This window comes from Bradysia coprophila, unplaced genomic scaffold (genome assembly GCF_014529535.1).
Source record: "Bradysia coprophila strain Holo2 unplaced genomic scaffold, BU_Bcop_v1 contig_248, whole genome shotgun sequence".
NCBI classification, from domain to species: domain Eukaryota; kingdom Metazoa; phylum Arthropoda; class Insecta; order Diptera; family Sciaridae; genus Bradysia; species Bradysia coprophila.
This window is the reverse complement of record NW_023503509.1, coordinates 123721-145710: the sequence shown is the minus strand read 5'-3', so window position 1 is coordinate 145710 and position 21990 is coordinate 123721. Positions and strand designations below refer to the sequence as shown.

General features: G+C 34.0%; 1 protein-coding gene across 5 annotated transcripts in view; it reads left to right on the top strand.

Moving 5' to 3' along the window:
• The window catches only part of LOC119078357 (adenylate cyclase type 2), a 71970-nt gene that overhangs the window by 15913 nt on the left and 34067 nt on the right, over positions 1-21990 (top strand). The gene's annotated exons all lie outside the window — the stretch shown is intronic.

Here is a 21990-nt window from a genome sequence, read left to right as displayed (position 1 = left end):
CATCTTCATTTACTATGACAGAAAACAGAATTTATCCACGAACTTTGTACCCATTCCCTGGGTACCATAATTAAATCTTGTCTATACATAAAGAGCTTCTTTCGTAGTAGGAAACGTAACAAACTTTTCCAATAAATTTATTAAATTCAGCATTTTATGTAACAACAAAATTCTAAACTTCAATGTAGTTAGATCTTCGGTTTAATCAGAAATATATTGAATTAGGTTGTCCCAGACAACCCAGAGTTACTTACAATATTATCATGCAGTCCTTGGAGAGTAATAGTGGAATGAACACATTGGCATAGCTTTAATATCGTTTCCGTTTCGAACTAACTATTTCATGGAATATCATAAATTTGCTGAATATTGACGTGAAACAACAGCTTCTCGCTATATTGAACTTAATGATGCGGTAGAGCGGTACTTTGAAATTATGAACTCTTCAATAAATAAACGCAAACTGTTAATATTAAATCAGAAAGGCTCTTTCATCTCGAAGTTCAGGAAAATAGTTAAAGTAAATCATGTTGTGTGATAGCAGTTTCCATTCGTATTGCATGAGTACACAATAAACATTAAGAAATAGATTCGAAATAGTACATTTTGTTACGAGTGATGAAAAGTTGAAAAGTCGGCTCCGCCTCGTTAGGACAAGCTTACGACGTGTACCGGAAAATTCAGCTTTCATCACGAGTCACAAACGACGATTTATGTGCTTGAAATCTGAAATGAGACGAAACCACAACACCATTAACATAGATATCACTCTACAGCCATTTCAACAACAAAGCATGCACACTTGATCGCGGCCGGAAAAATATATATGAAAATCCATTTTCGGCCGGAGAAAATACCGCAAATACCTCTCTCTGAGAAGTACAGAAAAATTGAACTTTTCGTTCGTAGAATGCGTGTCGAAATCCGTCGAATTTTAGTCTCCAAGCACAAAAATAATATTTATTAGTTCACTTGGCAAGTAAGAGCATATTATAGTGGATTTCCTCTGATTTATTGTTGACGTATTCCATATTTACCTTCAATGGCTTTGATGCAGCAGTATAGTGTATCTCATGGAGTTTTTACTGACTGCAGCAAATAATAGAAAATCAAGAAAAATGAAAATTTCAAGAATAGTTAGGAAGTGAGTTTATCGCTTACGCGGTGTGATTCCCCGAAAAAATTATTCACCTAGGATATATAAACAAACATTATACTTCTGTAAATTGTCAAAGTGTCATTCGCATATCTTGTTGTCTCGTTTTCGCTTATGCGATAAAAAAGAATATGCACGTATGACAAGCCGTCTCGGCAAGCCTCGACCGCTTTGTCATACGTGCATAATATTTATTATTCATACACTTAGAGTGAAATACCAACTCTTCTATCTCATTGAACGGTAACAATAAAAAAATATTTTTGAATTTAATCTGTCTAAATAATTTGGAATGGTTGCATTACATAGTTCGCCGTTTAATGCCGTTGTTACGGAAACCAGTAACTGTCTTACGCTAGACATCTGTTACCAACACCGACGACTAAAATAAGCATTGACCGGATGGCAATGTTTACTTATATAGCAATTCGTTCTAATTTTAAAACAAACGAAGTAAAAGATTTGGTATCAACTAATCAAACTTAAACTGAAACAACAGAAGTAACAGATTTCGTCGCACTTTTTCTCCGTCCAATATGAAAAATACTATTCGTGTCACGGACTAAAAGTCTTTTTTAGCGAATTCGATTCCAGACCTCGCCTTCGGCTCTGTCTGGAAACCTCTCACACGCTAAAAAAGACTTTTAGTCCTAGATACGAAATGTACTATTGTTTAACGAGGGAAAACAGTCGGAAATTGCATTTTGATAGTGTAGTTGTTGCAGTGTAGAGTAATCCACAAGTAACTCGAGAAAATGCGATTTCCAAATTTTTTCCCACAGTACACAAAACTTTTTTCATAACCAAGGCTACCGAAGTTCCAGAGGAGGGTAGAAAATGACTATTTTCTCGCCTGCGTTTTAACAATCAAACTTTCTTTGTCCAAAGCTTTTCGTTAGTCGTACAAGGACGACACAAGAGTGGTATCGATATATTTAGTTACTCTCGCGGAAAAGTGGACCCACAACAAACAATTTTTTTCATTTGGGAGTTGTTGTAGCTCGAAATTGTTTCCACAAAACTTTTGCTCAACAAATATAAATCTAGATTTTTGTTTTAAGTTTTTTTTTCTCTATGAAACACTAGAATGTAGAATCTAGATTTTCATTTGTTAAAAGAAATTTATGTACAAACACCGTAGGCACCTTTTACTGATCCCATCAGTACCTGCATATACCTCTGTGTTTACATAATTATTATTTTTTGTTTCATTCCTTCTAATGCCACCAGATCATGTTTCAACCATTTTCCACTTCCACATCCATCGAAATAAGTACATCCCATTCGATAACGTTCTTCGCTTATTATTAAACATAATGAGAACCATGAGAATAATATACTTATATAGCATTAATGATACCTCTTCAACCGATATTCCCAAAGAATTCAACGAAATTTAATATCAAATCAAACAAACACAATTTTTTTTTTTATCAACAATGCCCTCTGTGTAATAATAATCCATCAATGTCGTGAAAACCCGTAAATATACCCTCAACAAGTTCGAGAATAAACACTTGAAACATTTATTTAAGTATTTCATTCGTTGGTAAAGTCTGGTAAATAACTCCTTTATCACGAAGGTGATCATAAACAGTCCGTATACGAAGCACAATCCTTGAGACCCAATATTTATTGTGTTACTAGGTATTAATATTATTTACCTGATTTCCCTGAAGACATCTATTCAATATACGATATTGAGTGTCTTTTCCGTACAGGATATTATACAAAGTTGAAGCACAGAAAATAACGTTCCAAGCATTTGACCTAAACTTTGGGAACGGGAAGTTTCTCTCTTAAAATTTGATATTTCTTCTTTTCTCTTGAATTGACATGAAAATAAAATGTCAGAAATTTTCGATTTTAATTTTCCCCCGTACCGGCTTAAAAATTCTAACTGAAAGAACGTCGTCTGCCATCATTGTCACGTATGCTGGCTTTGGGGATGTTGATGAATATTGATCGCAACGGAATAGGAAAGAAAAAAAAGCATAATATTCCGCAGCAAATCTAATTCCACACAACTTTTTTTTCTCGTATTATTAAAACCTTATCGTTGATACCTTTTCCATACAACAATGTGCCACATCTGGGTGTGTGCGGTACAAATTATGATGGTGTCTGAATGAATTTGATATGAAGGGTTTTCAATTTTAAATTGAGCACAGCGTGCCTATTGATTTCTCATTTAGTATGGCTAAATGGATGTAAAAATCGAATCAATCAGAAGACGTGGCCTATCGTCGAAAGCCCCGGGACTGTTCATCAACTTTTTGATGCATGGAATTTAGACGAAGATGTTTTAAGAAGTAATCTTATTCGACTCGATGTCTGAACTAGCTACGAATTCCTTTAGCCTTTCTCAAATTGTCCAAAAATTATCTAAGCATCTCTCCGAGCGAAATAAAGGTACTGGAGTGTTCCCATTCCTTTACCGAATTTGGAACTACTGAGTAACAAGACTTAAAAATGATTTACATGCACGTCATTGTCAATGACAGCCCTTTGAAAATGTTTGTATTTGACACATATTTATGTGTACCTATTGCTTCTTACCGGTTGAATTTTAATCAATCAAAATCTTGAAAAATCACTTCATGCACCAAAATTTTGTAATAATCAGATTATTTATTAAGCCTTTGACTGGTTCCCATCAATATTCTCCATAATACTCACACGATACTATGCATGATCGTTATCACATCACATCAAAGGAAGCAGATATCGATGAAATAACATTCTAAAACGGCAACTGAATCTCTAACATCTCTTGTTTAAAGTGTTTTCTAATGATTTAAGTCGATGTTGATACAATGGTGGATTAAAAACAATACACATAATACAGAGCAGGGCCGCACTGATTAAATAAGAGCTCTTCGGGCTATGAATGACGATGAGCTTCTTTCACAACCCATTCATTTCCTTCACAACCGATTCATTGCGTATTACTGATTCATACACTCTCATCGTGTACAGTAATATATATTATCACATAAGCGAAAACGAGACAACAACATAGACCTGAAGTGTAATTTTTGAATATTCTTCTTCTGATAATATATAATATTACACACTTGTCACGAAGAAGTCGAGGCTTGCCGAGACTGATAACGACAAGTGTGTACTTTATTTTATCTACTGCAAGCTGATATTTCATACATTACACGTTTCTGCATATAGACACAAACACATACATAACCACAGCCTATTCGATTGGATAATTCACACATAACCCACCTAGGGTAAATTTACTTTCCATCTACATATTTGAAAAAAAAAATCGCCGAACGGCGGAAGCGAACACGGGACCAGCAGCATATCAACCAAACATGCTGACCACTACGCCAACAAATCACATAACGCGATGCAATTGGTGTCGGTAGTGGTTCGTTAGTCAAATAATCAGAGAATGATGTGATTTGAACGAAATGTTGAGGTGGATAGTATATGTGTGTGAGTAAGTAAATAAAGGATTCTCTGTATGATGTTTTTTTTGTTGTGAATGCGTTTTAAAACAACATGCTTAATTAATTAATTTTAAATCCAAATTTTTGTGGTTATTTCGCTAATGTATGAAATATCAGCTTGCAGGATATTTCGCTGGCGCTCGTTATATACAATTGTACATACGAAGTTATTCTCGAAATATACACCAAGGTAGAAAATGTACTATTATCACATAAGCGAAAACGAGACAACAACATAGACCTGAAGTGTAATTTTCGAATTATTCTTCTAGTTAAGTAATTTTGACATCCGAACATCGCGCGTATGTGATAAAATCTATTACTTCACTGGTTTTATCATACATTTTGTTACATAAAAGAGCATGGCCCGACCTTCATCGATTATTTTTGTCGTCATTATCGATAGCAAATGAATAGATAATTTTAGCGGATGTTACATCATCGTAATAGTATATTACTTCCGAGGTTACAAGTTGTGTATTTGATAAGTGGGGTGTTACAGCTCGACCCGAAGGGGAGGGCTGTATTCCCCACTTGTCAAATAACAACTTGGAACCTCGTAAGTACAATGCTTTACGTGATTAGGCAATGTAAATGAAAATGAAACATGCCGTAACACGTAAAATTACTTATCAAAAACTGTCGTGTATGCACTTTATAGCTGTCCTATAATTTCAATTGCTTTAGAAACGATTCTGGAGCCGTAAATCAATCAGCAACACTCAATATATTAAAAAGAAAGTTTCTGCATCGTAGTAAACATAACCACCTCGAGACTGATACAAATTCTTTTCGAAATTGAATTGTCTCCTGAGGAATGTGTTAACTCAGCACATAAACCGTTCGGTTCGAAAAATGTACAACGGAAAGGTAAAAGAAAGATAAATTTAGGGATTTGTTTAAATGACAATTTTGTGCTTATGAGACAAAGAGGTGGTGATACAATATACATTAACGGATGGATGGATAGTCCCATCTCTTTTTTTTACGAATGGCATAGATAAATTATTCACAGCGGGACGACACATTGATAGAAAAAGGAAATTGTTTCCTTTTACAAGTTTTGAATATATAATTTGCATTTCAGTTGAATTGTTGTAATTCCATTTCGTAACAGCAAATCTGCGTATAAAGAAAACTGAATTATGTGAATTATGTACAGCACGTTAAATCTTTTCTAAGTTTGCGTTCAGTTGATTAAAATGTATACTGACTTGAACGTGATAGAAATGTTTTCAACTTGCACTCGAAAGTTTGATAAAATGTCAGAGATTCCATTCAGGGTAAAGTTTCAGGTTTCAGCTTGCTAAACTTTAGCGGTATGTTTTGCAAATAAATGTGAGAATTATCAGAGTTGGTGGATAAAGGAGTTAAAATAAAACATCACCGCAATTGAGTATTGTAACAAAGCGATAATGGTTTACTCAACACCTTACTGGTTGACTTTATACACAGCTAATTGTCAACGTTGAATTATAAACGTTTTGTAAAGTTTCGTGTTTAGTGGCGCCTAGTGTTTGTACTGGAAAATCTTTTACTTCATTAGCTTAATCATCCATTTTGGTTTTAATAGATCTCTAGTTGTGACTAGTTGTAGTCACATAAAATCGTTTCATAACAGATTTTGCATGCAAGTAGGAAGCTGGAACCTGGAAGCATGTTACCTAGTGACACGTTATTGACAATTTTGACAACAATTAGCATGGGCTTTATTCTTCTACAGTCTGAGAAATAGAGATTTCGGGTTTTTCAGAGACATCGTCATTTCTGTAATTCTCGCAATTACCATTTGAAATAACATGCGAAAATGAGAGAATACAGAAAAACGATGTAAACGATGATGTCACTTAAAATCCTGAAATCTATATTTTTTCGACTGTAACGTATCAAAATGAATGTTACAGCCGGTAAAACAAACGAAGTAATAGATTTCACATAAACATTAGGCAATACAAAAGCAGTAACAGATTTAATGATTCGTGTACATTTTTAAATGACCTTTCTGACCTTTAAGTGACCTTTGCTTAAAAATAGAAGGAATCAAATTTAGAGCTCAATATACTCAATATGTTTTTCATCGGTGCGGCGTGAACAACCCTATTTTCTCCACTCAAATGCAGTGAGAAGATGACGTTTTGTTGAAGCTCTGATGACAGCTCAGGTGACTATACCAATTGATCCTGGTGAGAAATCACACAAAAAAGGTAGCTCCTCTGCTTAGAAATAAATGTTCGTGTTATTGTAAACAACTTGTTCGTTCGAGTGCCAATAAAGAACACAATGCTACGACGAGCTGCTATAATGATAATGCTTTCGTAATGATAATTATGGATAAACGATGCAGTCTTGGCTTCCAACAGTTATTCTTAAGGGGTGAACAGGAGTTTTTTATCTTTGCATCCGTCACTTTGTTTTGATTTTTAAAAATGGTGAAACAAATTGACGTGTTATTTCGTGCATAAAAACGATATTCAACCTCAACGGGAAGAAATAGAAAACAGCAACTCGAGCGAATTATGTCCCTTTCTTCGCTCTTGCCACAAACTTTCGTTCTTGGAATTTCCTTTTTCCCCTTGCTAAACAAATAACCATTTCTCTCTAGCTATTATGTCCATTTTTCAGTTGTGATTTATGTCACGTATAAAGCGAAAATATACTCGTGAAAATTGAAAATGCTAACAATCCGCACAACGAACGAATTATGAATTTTTTTAATTAAAATCTTTAACAAGAACTTCAAAATAAAAACTGAATTACACGAAACAGGTGTTTGGCTCACATTCAAGGGTTATAATTATGTATATTTCTGTGATAAAAATACAAAAAAAAAATCTTTTTTTAAAATAAAAACTTTATTTATAGACCAGTCTGTGTTTAGAAAAGCGAAAGTGTAACACTCTCTGTGGCACGGAAAATAAAAATTTTTCTCTCTATATTATATACAAACATTCCTTCAGCACAAACAATATTATTGTACCGAAATGATTCTCAATCGGATAAACGGAACTTGTGTTATTATAATGGGAAATTTACCTTCAAATCGAATTGACATCAGACAAATTTGTTTGAAGTGTGTGGCAATGTGTAACCGTTAACGAAGTATCTAATAAGTAAAATTAAAATGAGCTTGTCAAAACGGTGACCGAAATTTTTCTTGACACATTTATGATACGTTTCGGGCATGTGAGCTATGACAGGATATTATACAAAATTGTTTATGAAAACATTGGATTTCCGTAATGGAAAAATGTGCGTGGGAGTTAAAACGTATACAATGTTCAATGCACAATGAAGTACATCGAGTACATGTAGTTAAGCTCTGTGTGTACATTTTGTGTTGGTCGGATTAGAATCAATTCATTATTTTCACCACCAAACATTGCCTCACGCACATAAATGTGGCTGGAATTGTATTGTTAATTATCTAGGCACACGTGAGAATTATGCAGCATTATTTCGATTTATTAAATAATCATCTAATTAATTAATGGAAATAGTATTGGCAGAGGTGGTGGTTGGATAAAACGCTTGAACGGCAATCGATGTGGACGGGTTCAATCCAAAAGCTCATTAGTAAATTATAAGGCTCGCAACAATCGAAACACTGAAGGGCGGATTATTTAACATTTTTATTTCGTGAAGAGGGATAATTAAAAATTTAATCAGCGTGTGCGCATTATAACCATCGTATCGCCATACAATCATTAAATATGCTGTATCTTTTGTGGAGCCGAGGCACAGTGGGGAAGATACTCTTTTTTTTGACAACTTGGCGTACAGTCGGTGACTTTAAAATTAGTGGCACATTTTGTTTCAGGTGATCCGTTCGTACGCAAGCGCTTACACTATGTATACGGGCGAAAAAGTTACACGCAAGAGTGGTGGTGGTAAAACCGTTTAAAGACTTAAAAGAAAACTTTAGTTTGAATCAGCTGAAACGAATTGCGTGACTTATTTCAATGTCTCTGACTTTATGTGAAATTGCTTTCGTGTGAATCAAATATAGAGATTCCACGATAATGTTAGGCCGAGATTAAACAATTTTTTTTTATGAAGGTCTAGACCATCCGTTATCGTTTCTGTAGATAGATAGATTAGAGGTTTGGGAGAAGCTGGGTTCCTTTATCAATAATCCTTTATTCCCTACATCCTGACCTTACTACTTCTATCAGCGAAATTTATATGTTTCCATAAGAAGTCCTTTAAGACACTTGTCATCTAATGATGTTAAATCCTCATCTTTGGGTTGATAATCATACATATCGTTTCTGTAAGCAAGGCTTGATGCGGCTTTGAAAATGACTGACGATGTAACAGTCGTAAGAGTCCTTCTTAAATATTGAAGCCAAGATGTCAACCGTTGTGAACAGACTTCGACGAGATTGAAACATTAGCTCATATTGTGTGAAACAATTAACCGGATGTCACCAATCTTATTACTGGAACAGACAGAAATGTTCGACAAAATTGTATTTGTGTAGATTCCTTGCATTTGAATCGCGTTGATAAGTCTAATCTCACCCTTATAGTCTGTTGTTAGTGGTAGAAAGTACGTTCACTTTTCCTAGCACTGGCTTTGCGCAGGAGATGCGAAATCAACTATATATAGTCGTGTGTCAGGTCAGGAAGAAATGTTATTGCACACGCAAAATGGATATTTAAGCACTTGAGTGCAAAATGGCTAATTACATAACGCTAACTCAATGACAAAATAATGACCTTGTCATGTATCACCTTTTTCTGCGTGCATAAAACGTTGTCTACGCTTCGTATTTCGATGTTATACTGTAAACGATCCCTTGTCAGCCCAATGCAAAGGTGACATAGACTCAATTAAAACACCTTCATAACAAAACACGAGACGAACTACTGGTCAGGCACATGAGTGCGTATTCTCATTATGACCGAAGAGTTAATGTTCCAAAACTGAAGTACAAAAAATTGAATTACTTTAAGTTACCAAACACTCCGAAGCAAATATACAACTCTTATCAAAATATTCTATAAAATTTTGAGCTAGGGATAGCTCCTTCCATTTCTGCCTTCTTCTGTTTGGTTTTTTCTTTTCTTCGAAGGTATCATGATATGATGAGGGTTTACTATTATATGACTGGGACTTAAAGGACTTAATTAACCATTGTTTATATAGCAATACATGTACAGAAAGTGTTAAACGGACAATGGAAACAAAAGAGAAAAGCCAAATCCACGTATCTTCGCATACTTATATATAGCAGTGGGTAACCTAAATAAACATGAATTTAGCATCTATAGCACCGACTATAGATGTCGTCACTCTTTAGTGGTATTTCCGAATGGTCGAGGAGAGTACGTATTGATTTTAATTAAAATATAAACAGAAACGGATATTCACCTAATCACCCTTTCCAATATTGTAAACACAATGTGTGTGTCTGTGTGATGTACCTACACAATCATAATAGTCAAGAATGAAATCTATTTTAAGTTTTTACAATTTTGATTGCCTCAATGAACCGTCGAAAGCATTGCAATCGAATGTATAAAGCTACACGCTACAATACTAACGAAATCGATAACTTTATTATATCAATTTTACATAAATCTATACGTTAAATACCACTGACACTGACTTTGTATTTGCCTGAACAAACCGCAAGAACATTAGAGAACTTTAGCAAATCACACAATAATGACAAAACCAATAATTTCCAACAATAACGAAAACGATATTGACACGGAAAAATTTTATCATTGTGAATGAGGCGGGATGGGCAAATATGTTCACAAATCACGGTGTGTTATGTGGTGGCAGAATTCAAACTTCTTTCATTTTGTGTTGAAAATTTTTGAATCCGATTGATTTGACATTTTCAAATGAAAGTCACACAGAAGATATAAGCGTTTCACGTGACCAGCGTTGTGCGTTGACAATAAGTGAATTTCGAATTTTTATAAATAAATTCTAGTTTTAGTCTTCACAAGTTGTCAAGGATTTACTTTGAATTAGCACTTCCAACTTGGGAGAACTTATCAATGTAAAATTGAATCCTTGTGAAATAAAATCGCTGATTTAGCCTATCGGTTTAATCAATGGGAATTTTTGAAAAAAAAGAAAGACAAACGAGAGGAAACAGCACCAGTCTTCAGTTTTAGGACGTGTGCTGAGAAAATCACTTTCCTGTTGAGGTAGAAACAACGATTTATGCACAGGACAACTGAAATAGACAAATGCCAAAATGAATCAAGACTCGAATTTATGCTCCAGTAGATCATGTAATCCAGTATAACTCCAGCAATCCAGTATATTTGAGTTTATTCGAGTATATCCCATCCGCTATATTGTGTATAAATGTGTTGACAGAATCGTCAGATCGTTGATTGTTTATTTAATTTAGAATTGTTGTCTACAATGTGTGTCTCTGAACATACATAGATTTATTGAAATCTGTAGACTAGAACATTCTGAAGCTAGTGGAAATGAGATGGAAAAATTAGCTTGCCTTTTAACGACACAATTTAGAGAACAAGTTGTGCTGTGGTGAGCATAATCCTCACAAACAGCACGTGGAGCACATGCTCACCCGATACACACTTTGAAATTCATTCGCTGCTTTTCAGTTTTTTTTTTCGGGTAACTCCCTGTACCATCCAAATAGACACGTTGTAGACAAAAATTCTAAATTTTGTAAGTTGACTCAAAATTTCTAGTTGTAAGACAATTATTATTGAGAGTCAAAAATTGCGCAACCAATCAGAGGATGCGATTTTATATTTGTCTCTAGTGGTTTATGAAACAGCAGCATGAGACAATTATAAAATCGCACCCTCTGATTGGTTGCGCAATTTTTGACTCTCAATAATAATTGTCTTACAACTGGAAATTTTTAGCCATAAACACGAAATTAAATAGTTAGGATTGCCAGATTAACAGGATTAACAGATTTTTATGTCAGTACACCCGCTACTCGTAAAATTCACCAGCAGTCAAAATGAGCTATCAATAGAAAGCTTAGATAATGTAAGTTACAACTAGCATATTAGGTTCACATTAAGCGTCATCAGTACCAGCCCAGACCTGTCAAAAGTTCACACAGATTTAGAAAATTTTTGTTGTACATTTTTTCCAACATCTATCAATGAATCTAATCAAACTAGGCATGCCCCGAAAGTATTTGAACTCAGCTTTCCAATGAGCCCACTCTCACCCGGAACGATCGTTTATAGCGGCAAAAAATTAGGTTAAAAAACACCCTTTTTCCAACTTCGGATATCTTCAACCAGGAACCAAGTGTAGCTCGAGACTGTGTGATGCCTGTTTTGTGGTCTACTGGCCATGTGTATATTCATCCCAGACGAAATTATAGCACTTTTTCACTGCTTAATAGCAGTGAAATAAATTTCACCTAGGTTTAGATAAATATTTTAAAGATGAATATCTGCTGTTAAGAAAGCTGTCCGGTGCACAAATTATATTTTTCTACTTCAATTTAATTTCTTTTAAAGTACTTCAGAAGAATTTTGAATTCTGCCACCACATAACACATCATGATTTGTGAACACATTTACCCATCTCGCTCCATTCACAATGATAAAATTTTTCCGTGTCAATATCGTTTTCGTTATTGTTGGAAATTATTGGTTTTGTCATTATTGTGTGATTTGCTAAAGTTCTCTATTAAGTTGTAGGTATAGCTGAAAAAACGAAAAGAAATTGAGTTAATACGATTGTTGTATATCGATCGCAAACTTTTCCATCGGTTTCAGACAGGAAAATGTGGAATAATTTGTGCGACCTATTAGTTTGAAAGTGATGTGATGTTAATATAGAGGTTGGAACAGAAAAATGACGATATTGTAACAAACAGCACTATAATCAGTAAATCTGAACTTCTTTTGATTAGTGCGAAATCTATTACTTCATTTGACTCGACATTATTTTGGTTATTATAACAGGCCAACAAGTTCAACTTTTTGCTTATTTTTAACGTTATACGTTGATTACATATGTTATGACTCGAAAGCTGTATTTTTGGTTTCGCTTCATTAAAATGGCGGGTTCAGCTGACTACTAAAACACGCTATTTATTTTATTTTCTTCGAAGTGGACAAAAATTCGGATTTTCGCAAAACGCAAGCATGAAAAAGGTTGTGTTCACCTCGGGGAGAAATAGGAAATTTCACCAAGAGTAAAAGTTTGCGGCCAGTGCTTGGTTAACAAATAACTCGATTTCGATAAACTTCTTCCGGTTTTTAATTATTATTTTCTGTTGCATCGAGTAGAAAAATCACATTTGATTAACAAATATCTGAAAACTTTTTCTAGTGGTGGTCAATATGTGCGAAAATACCAAAAATCGAAAATTAAGCTTCAGTCACAGCAGAGCAAAGTAATGCTCAAAACAAACGAGGCACTGAAAACGGGTTTTGGTCCTATTTTTCATGACGAAATTTTCGAAACTGTCAAATGAAGTTAGAACTTTTTCTATTCAAAATCGCGATTGCTGCATCTGTCAATGAAAACTAGGACCAAAACACGTTTTCAATGCCTCGTTTGTTTTGAGCATAAACCATGCAGTAGCGCTTGATCAAATTAAGTTAAATCAATCGATGTCAGTGTTCCTCTGAGTTCATTTTCATACAGTGTATGTATTAGGTCCCTTATTTGACTTTTCAAAAATGAGCCGCTCCTGCCTGGCTTATTTTACTCTGTCGTGCTTCAGGGAATTATCGCATGTTAATTATGATGATGTATGCAATCCAACAAAGTTACAAAACAGGTAAAGTTGTGATACCACTTCTATTTAGATTTATCTGCCAATAATAGACAATTCGGGAAGGATTTACGAAACTGAACGTTCCCTTTCTTTAAATCCGATTATTATGTCCGTTTATTCAATCATCAGGCACCATAACGTTTTTCTAATGCTTGAACGTATTGAACCTTGAGATATGTACAAATTTGTACAGATTACAACATGACAAATGGTCACTGTAATTTATGAGGTAGTAATATTCATAAATAATTCATCTTTCTACCAAATGAATTTTCGATTATTTCATTGTTGACCTCTTCGTATTCCTTTCTCAGAGGACGACAAAAAAATTGTAAAAATCATTCGAATAAACAGAAAAACCAAGGATAATTTTTCGAGTAACTATTGACCGAGGATACAATAAAAAGTCAATATTTCATTCTCAAATAACTGCTCTATAGAGCCCATTCAATGGTAAAATGACAATAGAAAAATCAAAAAATTTACTTTACCAAATAAAAAAAATCCGATTCGTTGGAGCTGGTTTCAACAGTTTCGTGAGCTTAAATTCTTGGTGGAGTAAAAGCAACTGTTGCATACCTTACGATCAGATAATGCTTGTCTGGGTGCAGTTACAATTGATTTTATATTCTCCAGACATGTACTAGACTATCTTCCATCTTTGGTCAGCCTTATCAAATTAAGTTTACATATAAACTCTCTTAGGTCAAGAGACATTGAGAACGAAAGACCAAAAAACCTGACTGAAAACGTTCGTTTGTTCGTTGTTGAAGTGATTTCCCTTTTGGGAATGTTCACAATTCAAGAGGTTTCTGTAGGGAGTCGAATAAATAAAACAATTTATTCTAATGTTTTAGAGTCTCATTGTCATCGATGACAAATAGTTCTCTCAATTTCCACCTAAATATCAATAGTGCTACACACGTCCACCGAGACTAAAAAGAAAATCGTTTTTACATTGATTCGTTCGCCGCAAAAGTTACTACATTTTTCCGTCGGACAAATAAATCCCTCATTATAAATGAAAATCACGTAAATTTTCCGGGATTTTTCTTTTTGTTCGACCAACGATTTCAACGTTTTTATTGCTGCCATAAACGTTATTTTTATGTTACATTTACAAATTGAGGTATAGAATTTATGGGATTCAATAGTTGTCGAACTAACACATCCGATAGACAGCGTCCCTAGCAGCAGTATATTATGGAGAAGAGAAAAAAAAACTCGGAGAATTGATGAGTCGATTTGATAAAAAAATAAAATCTAACGGGATGTGAAGTGGAAAATAATCGAATATAATTGTATTCCATTCGTATTACGGAACAGCTAGCTATACAGGCAACATCTCCAACGTATTCTCGCATATTTTGTCTTATTACTTGTCACACTGCATTTCCTTGACATTTTTCTTTTTTCCTTGAGTGATGTTTGTTAATAACATAAATATATCGTGGAACGCCTCGTTACTATGGATCTACGATCGACCCATTTTATTTACTTTGTTATATGAAAGGAACATGTGAATTAATCACCCACGTGCCTCTGTTATGTATATTTCCATGACAGAACAGTGAAAGATTGACCAACATTTTTTGCGATGAAATTTTCTCTAAATAAAGACTGGATTGGGTGTACGCTTCGCAGTATATTTATATGGTTATCTTCGTTAGTTCTTTTGAAAACATCGGGCTAATCATTTACAATCTTCAATCAATTGAGTCGTGTTGATACGTTTGTTTGGTGATTCTTTTGAAAATTCATTCAACACAGACATTACGGCTTTGCGAAGCTTTCTCTCTCTATATATGTATGCGTCGGATTCACTATACAATATTGGTAGGTGGTAAGTATCCTTGTTTATAAATCCAAATATGTTCAGTTCTGTGAATCACCGTTTGGTTTTCATCATTAAAATTTACGTGGGAAATTGTTAGGTAAATAAATGTCTAATTAAATCGTCATAACGTTGGCCGGAAAATTCAATTATTTTTTTTTTGTTCACATCCACAAACATCCAATTAACCTACTTCATAGTGGCTTTTGTTTCCCATTGTCAGTCTACTTTTTTAATAATCAAAACGCACAAAAAAACGAAAGGTTTAAGGTTAATCTATCGTTTATACTCTCCTTTTACCATACATAACAAAAAGTTATCACATTCACAGAACACATTTCGTATATAAACTGCTTTTGTGCCTTTTGCCTGTTTACCGTTTTTTACCCTTGAATTGTAATTTAATCAAAACTTTTTCATTTTTAATAAAATTCCCTCGAAATTCCTGGAGATGATCTTCGTATTAAGTATAGGGTGTGTAGGGTGTGTAATATCAAATTTACGAGTTATATCGCTGGCGTATTAATAATCTCATTTCCTTTTTAAACTTTTTCCTGTACATTAAAAGTCTAACTTCGCACGTTCGGTAACGTTTCTTCTCTTATCTTAACGTTGAATGCCTCAGTTATGACTCAGTTATCAAAACTAAATAGAACATTTCGAAATCGTTGGGCAAGGAAATTATGATGTATTTAGATACATTAAAAAAAAGGTTTCGAACACGTTGTACGAGGCATTTTTCATTTTTAGTTAATGGTAATCACCTTGATGGGTCATAAATTTTAAAAAGAAAAATTCCTTCCATTCGACTTTTTATGGATTAGTTTAATTGCATAGCAACTCGGAGTAACAGTTGAGAATTGACTTTTCAAAAGAATTTTTTTTAATCCGAAATGTAATCGAGGTGAATAATCGCTCAAAATCGTAAATTTTAATATTTTTCCTTGGAAGAAAAAGTGGAAAACCTAAGTCATAATCGATAAAATTGTATGGCATATTGTGACGCTGACTTCGAAATGGGTGAAATCCTGACATTTAAGAAGGTACAAATTTTCTTTTGTAAGTGAGGGAAACGTCGGTCGTCAAATTACTGTACTTTCAATTCGTCTGGCGCAATAAAAATTTTGTCGATCGGGACCAATACCTTCATATTCCATTGGGTTATAAGGTATTCAATTGTCTATGCGCTCCTAGTCTGTTACGTATTACATTTAAATGTGTACCGCTACTTACTTTACTTTATTTTCTGGCAACGAAAATTTCACTTAATGAAAGTCGAGACATGTGTTAACAACGACCACCAAATAAGCGATTTTGTTGGTTTGTATATAACAAAAAACAGTTACACATTTATATTATGACTACGGGATTGTAGGACGCATTACTTTTACATCCCCACGGTGTGCCTGAACCAAATTTAAACAAAAATTTTTGCACCTCTGATTTTTCTTCTTATCTCTCTTTTTTGGGTTATAACAAACAACTTTTGTTCGAGGGGTAGGTTGGCGCAGCGGGCGCTTTTCGAAAAAATTGCGAAAACGTCATCTGAAGTCCATTATTTGGCCGTTTCCAGCACTTTTAATAACTGTTGTGGGCTAAATGACTTAATATAAAAAATTTTGGTAAGTCATCTGATCATTGAAAGTGATCAAGAATACTGTGAACTAGTTACAAGAACTTAATGTGCCACTAAATGTGACAATTATGATGGTATTCTTCGAAATATGTGAGCAGCGCTCCAAAATTTCGGAGTAGCCGTACGTAACAGCATTGTCGGACAAATCAGAGTTTAATATGACTACAGTTTCCTAATGTTAGTATCTTTTCGATGTCTTCGCAGTATATAAAAACGATTATCTATTTAAATTATATATTTTTCGTTACGAAAGTGTCGGCTTTGGTGATTTCGGTTTCACGGAGGTCCCTTAACTTAGCTACATTTTTTCTATAGTGTTGAAATATTGGAAACAAATTCGACTAAAAAAACACCAAAATGTTATAATATATTCGGTATGGCTAGAAGCATGTATGGCAAAAAAATGTCAATCAAATCTTCAAAAAATATAGACGGTACTAGCTTACTGATCGTCGTCGATCGAATGTACCTAATTTTATCAAAAAAATATATTTAAACAACTAAAAATATAATAATTTTTATTGTTTGTCATTTCATTTTTCTTTCTTTCGACTATGAAAATATAAAATTAGTATAAAACTGGATTAATATGACTCCACTGTAAATAGAAAATTAGTTATATTCGATTACGTTTTTTCACTATTAGTAAGCCGGTACCGTCTATATTTTTTGAAGATTTGATTGACATTTTTTTGCCATACATGCTTCTAGCCATACCGAATATATTAAAACATTTTGTGATGTTATCTAGTCGTCTTTTTGTCCAATATTTCAACACTATAGAAAAAATATAGCTAAGTTAAGGGACCTCCGTGAAACCGAAACCACCAAAACCGACACTTTCGTAACGAAAAATATAAAATTAATTTGGAAATTCTCTTTTATATACTTCGAAAACATCGAAAAGATACTAACATTAGGAAACTGTAGTCATATTAAACTCTGATTGGTCCCACAATGCTGTTACGTACGGCTACTCCGAAATTTTGGAGCGCTGCTCACATGTATTGATGAATCCCATCCTAATTATCATATTTATTGGCACATTAAGTTCTTGTAAATAGTTGACAGTATTCTTGATCACTTTCAATGATCAGATGCCTTACAAAAATTTATATAATAAGTCATTTAGCCCACAACAGTTATTAAAAGTGCTGGAAACGGCCAAATAATGGACTTCAGATGACGTTTTCGCAATTTTTTCGAAAAGCGCCCGCTGCGCCAACCTACCCCTCGAACAAAAGTTGTTTGTTATGACCCAAAAAAGAAAAATAAGAAGAAAAATCAGAGGTGCAAAAATTTTTGTTTAAATTTGGTTCAGGCACACCGTGTCCCACATTCAATTGAACCAACGAATTCAGTTTCATTTTTGATTTTGTCGATTGGCACAATTGATAAACAAGTGGTTAGTTCTCATTATCTGCTCTTGTGGTGGTGGCACCATATACTTTGCGTGTCCAAGCACTTAAAGAAGCATTATCACATACGCGCGGTGTTCGGATGTCAAAATTACTTAACTAGAAGTTTAATTCAAAAATTACACTTCAGTTCTATGTTGTCTCGTTTTCGCTTATGTGATAAAATAGAGTACACACTTGTCACTGTCAGTCTCGGCAAGCCTCGACTTCTTCGTGACAAGTGTGTAATATATATTAAGTAGCGTCAATAAAAATAATAAAAGGACAGTTTAGCTCACATCTGATTTGATCACAAGGGCAGTAACCAATTTGGAAGAGATTTTTGTGTGTACTATATGTATTTGTGCCACCGAGAATTGAAATACGACGGATTTCAATATCGATAACTAGATTGAAATGTCCAAAATTACAACACCCGTTTTCATGGCTTATTACAACACTCAAACCAGGGTTGAAATGAAATTCGTATGAGTTATTACAGCATTCGTTTTAAAAAAATGCAAAGCAACGTGATCGATCAAATTCGAAGAGTGATTGTTTACAATGAAAATTCTGAATTTTTGTGCATTTGTCTATTTCAATTCTCGGTTGGCACAAAGCATGATGTGTTACACGTATTGTAATGAGATTTTTTCAGCACACGACCCAATTTTCCTTACTCGCTCCGCTCGTAAGGAAAACTTGGGTCTAGTGCTGAAAAAATCAACATTACAATACTTGTAACACAACATACTATTACATAACTAGGGATAAAAAGATGAAAAGTCTCGTTTTCGTGTGTTTATTGACCTCGGCTTCGCCACGGATCAACAAAATTCACACGAACTATGCAACCTAAGGACATTCTTAACAACATTGTAGCTGGATAATATGCCCAACAGAGGCATCCATGCGCGTTCTCCTACTCTAGTCTGTCTCTAGACTAGACGAACAACTATCATTAATGACACTTTTTTTTTGTTCGACTAAATACATTGAAATTAAAAATTCTCCACATCTTGTTGTGCAGACAGCCAGTCTTCATTTATTGTTTATTCAATGAATGAATTAATTACAATCTGTTTATCTTTCCGAGTCGAATATAAAATTGTTGTAAACAAAACATGTTGCATAGTTAAACGTAATCCAATTGAATGATGAGAACGAAAATAAATTTCACGTAAATCGTCACTACATAAAAATGAAGTTGAAAATTGAATTTCGTTTTTAATGTTATAATTAAACTCATTCAATAATAAATTGCTACGATTCGCATATCTGCCTGATTATAATCTACGCGTATATACAAGTCAACGAACATTTAGGATTTATTATAATCCATGAAATAGATTTGGAGATGTCGATGCGTGGGCTTTTTAGTGAAAACATTTCATGAAATTTTTGGGAAATTATTACACAGATTTACCATTTTCAAATCAAGTTTATGGCTGCTAGGCTATATGGTTCATGTTTTCGTACTGCTAGTGGAAAATATGAAAATTCAACCATTAATAACCGGATTATGATTTGCCCAAGCTCCTGGCCAAACATGTTATCAAATTGAAACATGAAGTTATAACATAACTTAATACGACTTGAACAGTGAAGCGCACCTTAATGAACAATTTTATGTAATGAGCTGCTATTGATAAAAAAAAATGTTTCCCCTGCGTGCCAGTTTAATTAATTAACTTTGTTTCTAATATACACATAACGTGCAATGCAAAATTTATTTGGACGGTTATATCATCTGTTATCGACAGCTACGACAAAAATAAGCACCTGTTCTGTTATAGCAAAATATATGTTACAACAAATGGTTTCATCAGTCACTCTTATACAGTCAGATCATATTAAGTAATCGAATCGATTATGTCCAAGTTGGACACTAAAGGACATAACTACCATATTTCTGTAACAGTTATTTGCGATTTTTCGAACCCCACATAAAGTCAATCCAACTAATGGTTTGCAAGATATGCTCAAAAACGAACGAATGGTGGGACAGGGTTCGGTCTAATAAAGGTAAAAAATGTGCGAATAAAGGGAAATGCGAGCGAATAATGGGGAAACAATATGCGAATAATTGGCGAATGGTCGAAAGGTGGGACATGATTTTTCATTGTTGTTTCACCCTCGACAAAAAACCGAGAGAAATTTTTTTTTGAAGTATGTCAATGTGCCATGACTAGCAATATTCTCTACTGATTTTGACTTTAGATGTAAGTGGTAATGGTTAAAAGAAAAGTTTCAGAGAGACAGTGGCCGACTTTCAATTTTGTGTACTATTTTGATTCAGCTGTTTGACCAGTTGGTCCATATGTTAACAAACAAACTCAGTTAAATTTATAATCAGGAGTTAGATAAAAATGGTAACAGTGGTTTGTTTATTATCGCTAACAATAAAACTAAAGATATCTCGAGATTGTATTCGTTGTTTTTTAATACAAATGTATGCATTGGTTGACATTTCATACCATGGATATAAAAGAGTAGAAAGTAACGTCGATGCGGCACAGAATTTGAAAATTTAAATTAAAAAAAATTAGCAATTTCCTATGAAAAGATATTGTTTTGCATGGAAAGCATGTTTCGAATGGCAAACATGTTTCGAAGGGAAACATGTTTCGAATAGAAACACGTTTTGAATGGAAAACATGTTTCGAATGTCAAACATGTTTGAAATGGAAACATGTTTCGAATAAAAAACACGTTTCGAATGGAAAACATGTTTCGAATGGAAAACATGTTTCGAATGTCAAACATGTTTGAAAGGGAAACATGTTTCGAATAAAAAACACGTTTCGAATGGAAAACATGTTTCGAATGGAAAACATGTTTAGAATGGAAAACACGTTTCGAATGAGAAAAATGTTTCGAATGAAAAATACGTTTCGAATGGAAAACATATTTCGAATGGAAAACATGTTTTGAATGGAAAGTATGTTTCGTATGGAAAGTATGTTTCGTATGGAAAGTATGTTTCGTATGGAAAGTATGTTTCGTATGGAAAGTATGTTTCGTATGGAAAGTATGTTTCGTATGAAAAGTATGTTTCGTATGAAAAGTATGTTTCGCATGGAAAGTATGTTTCGCATGGAAAGCATGTTTCGTATGGAAAGCATATTTCGTATAGAAAGCATATTTCGTATGGAAAGTATGTTACACATGGAAAAGTATGTTACGCATGGAAAACATGTTTCGCATGGAAAACGTATTTCGCACGGAAAACATATTTTGAGTGGACAACCCATTTTCTAATTTATTAAACTTCATAAAGTGTTATATGAATAGCATTAAATTCTTTTATTTGAATCTACCTTCTAGTCTATTTATGTCCACGTCATTCATGTCATCGAACTTCTCATTGGTTCATACTTTTCCTTTGAATTCCGATGATTAAACAACTCGTGGTGGCCAAAGTTTTGGAGAGCATTTGTTTCATAACACAGATTTAGGCATTGAAACAGAAAGTCTTTGAATTTTGGAATTCACCTACTCGTAGATTTTTCTATGCAACAGTCTCAGCATCTAAATTATATTAATAAGACTATACTCTACGTCTAAAATGATTTTAGTTTCTAAATAATCTAAAGATTTGCATTATATAATTAATGTCCCAAATTCGGATTGAAACTAATGTTCGCACGATGTTGGGGACACATTCGAGTCATATGAGACTCTCTTTAGTTGTATTGTTGACGATAATAAACAAACCACTGTTGCCATTTTTATGTACTA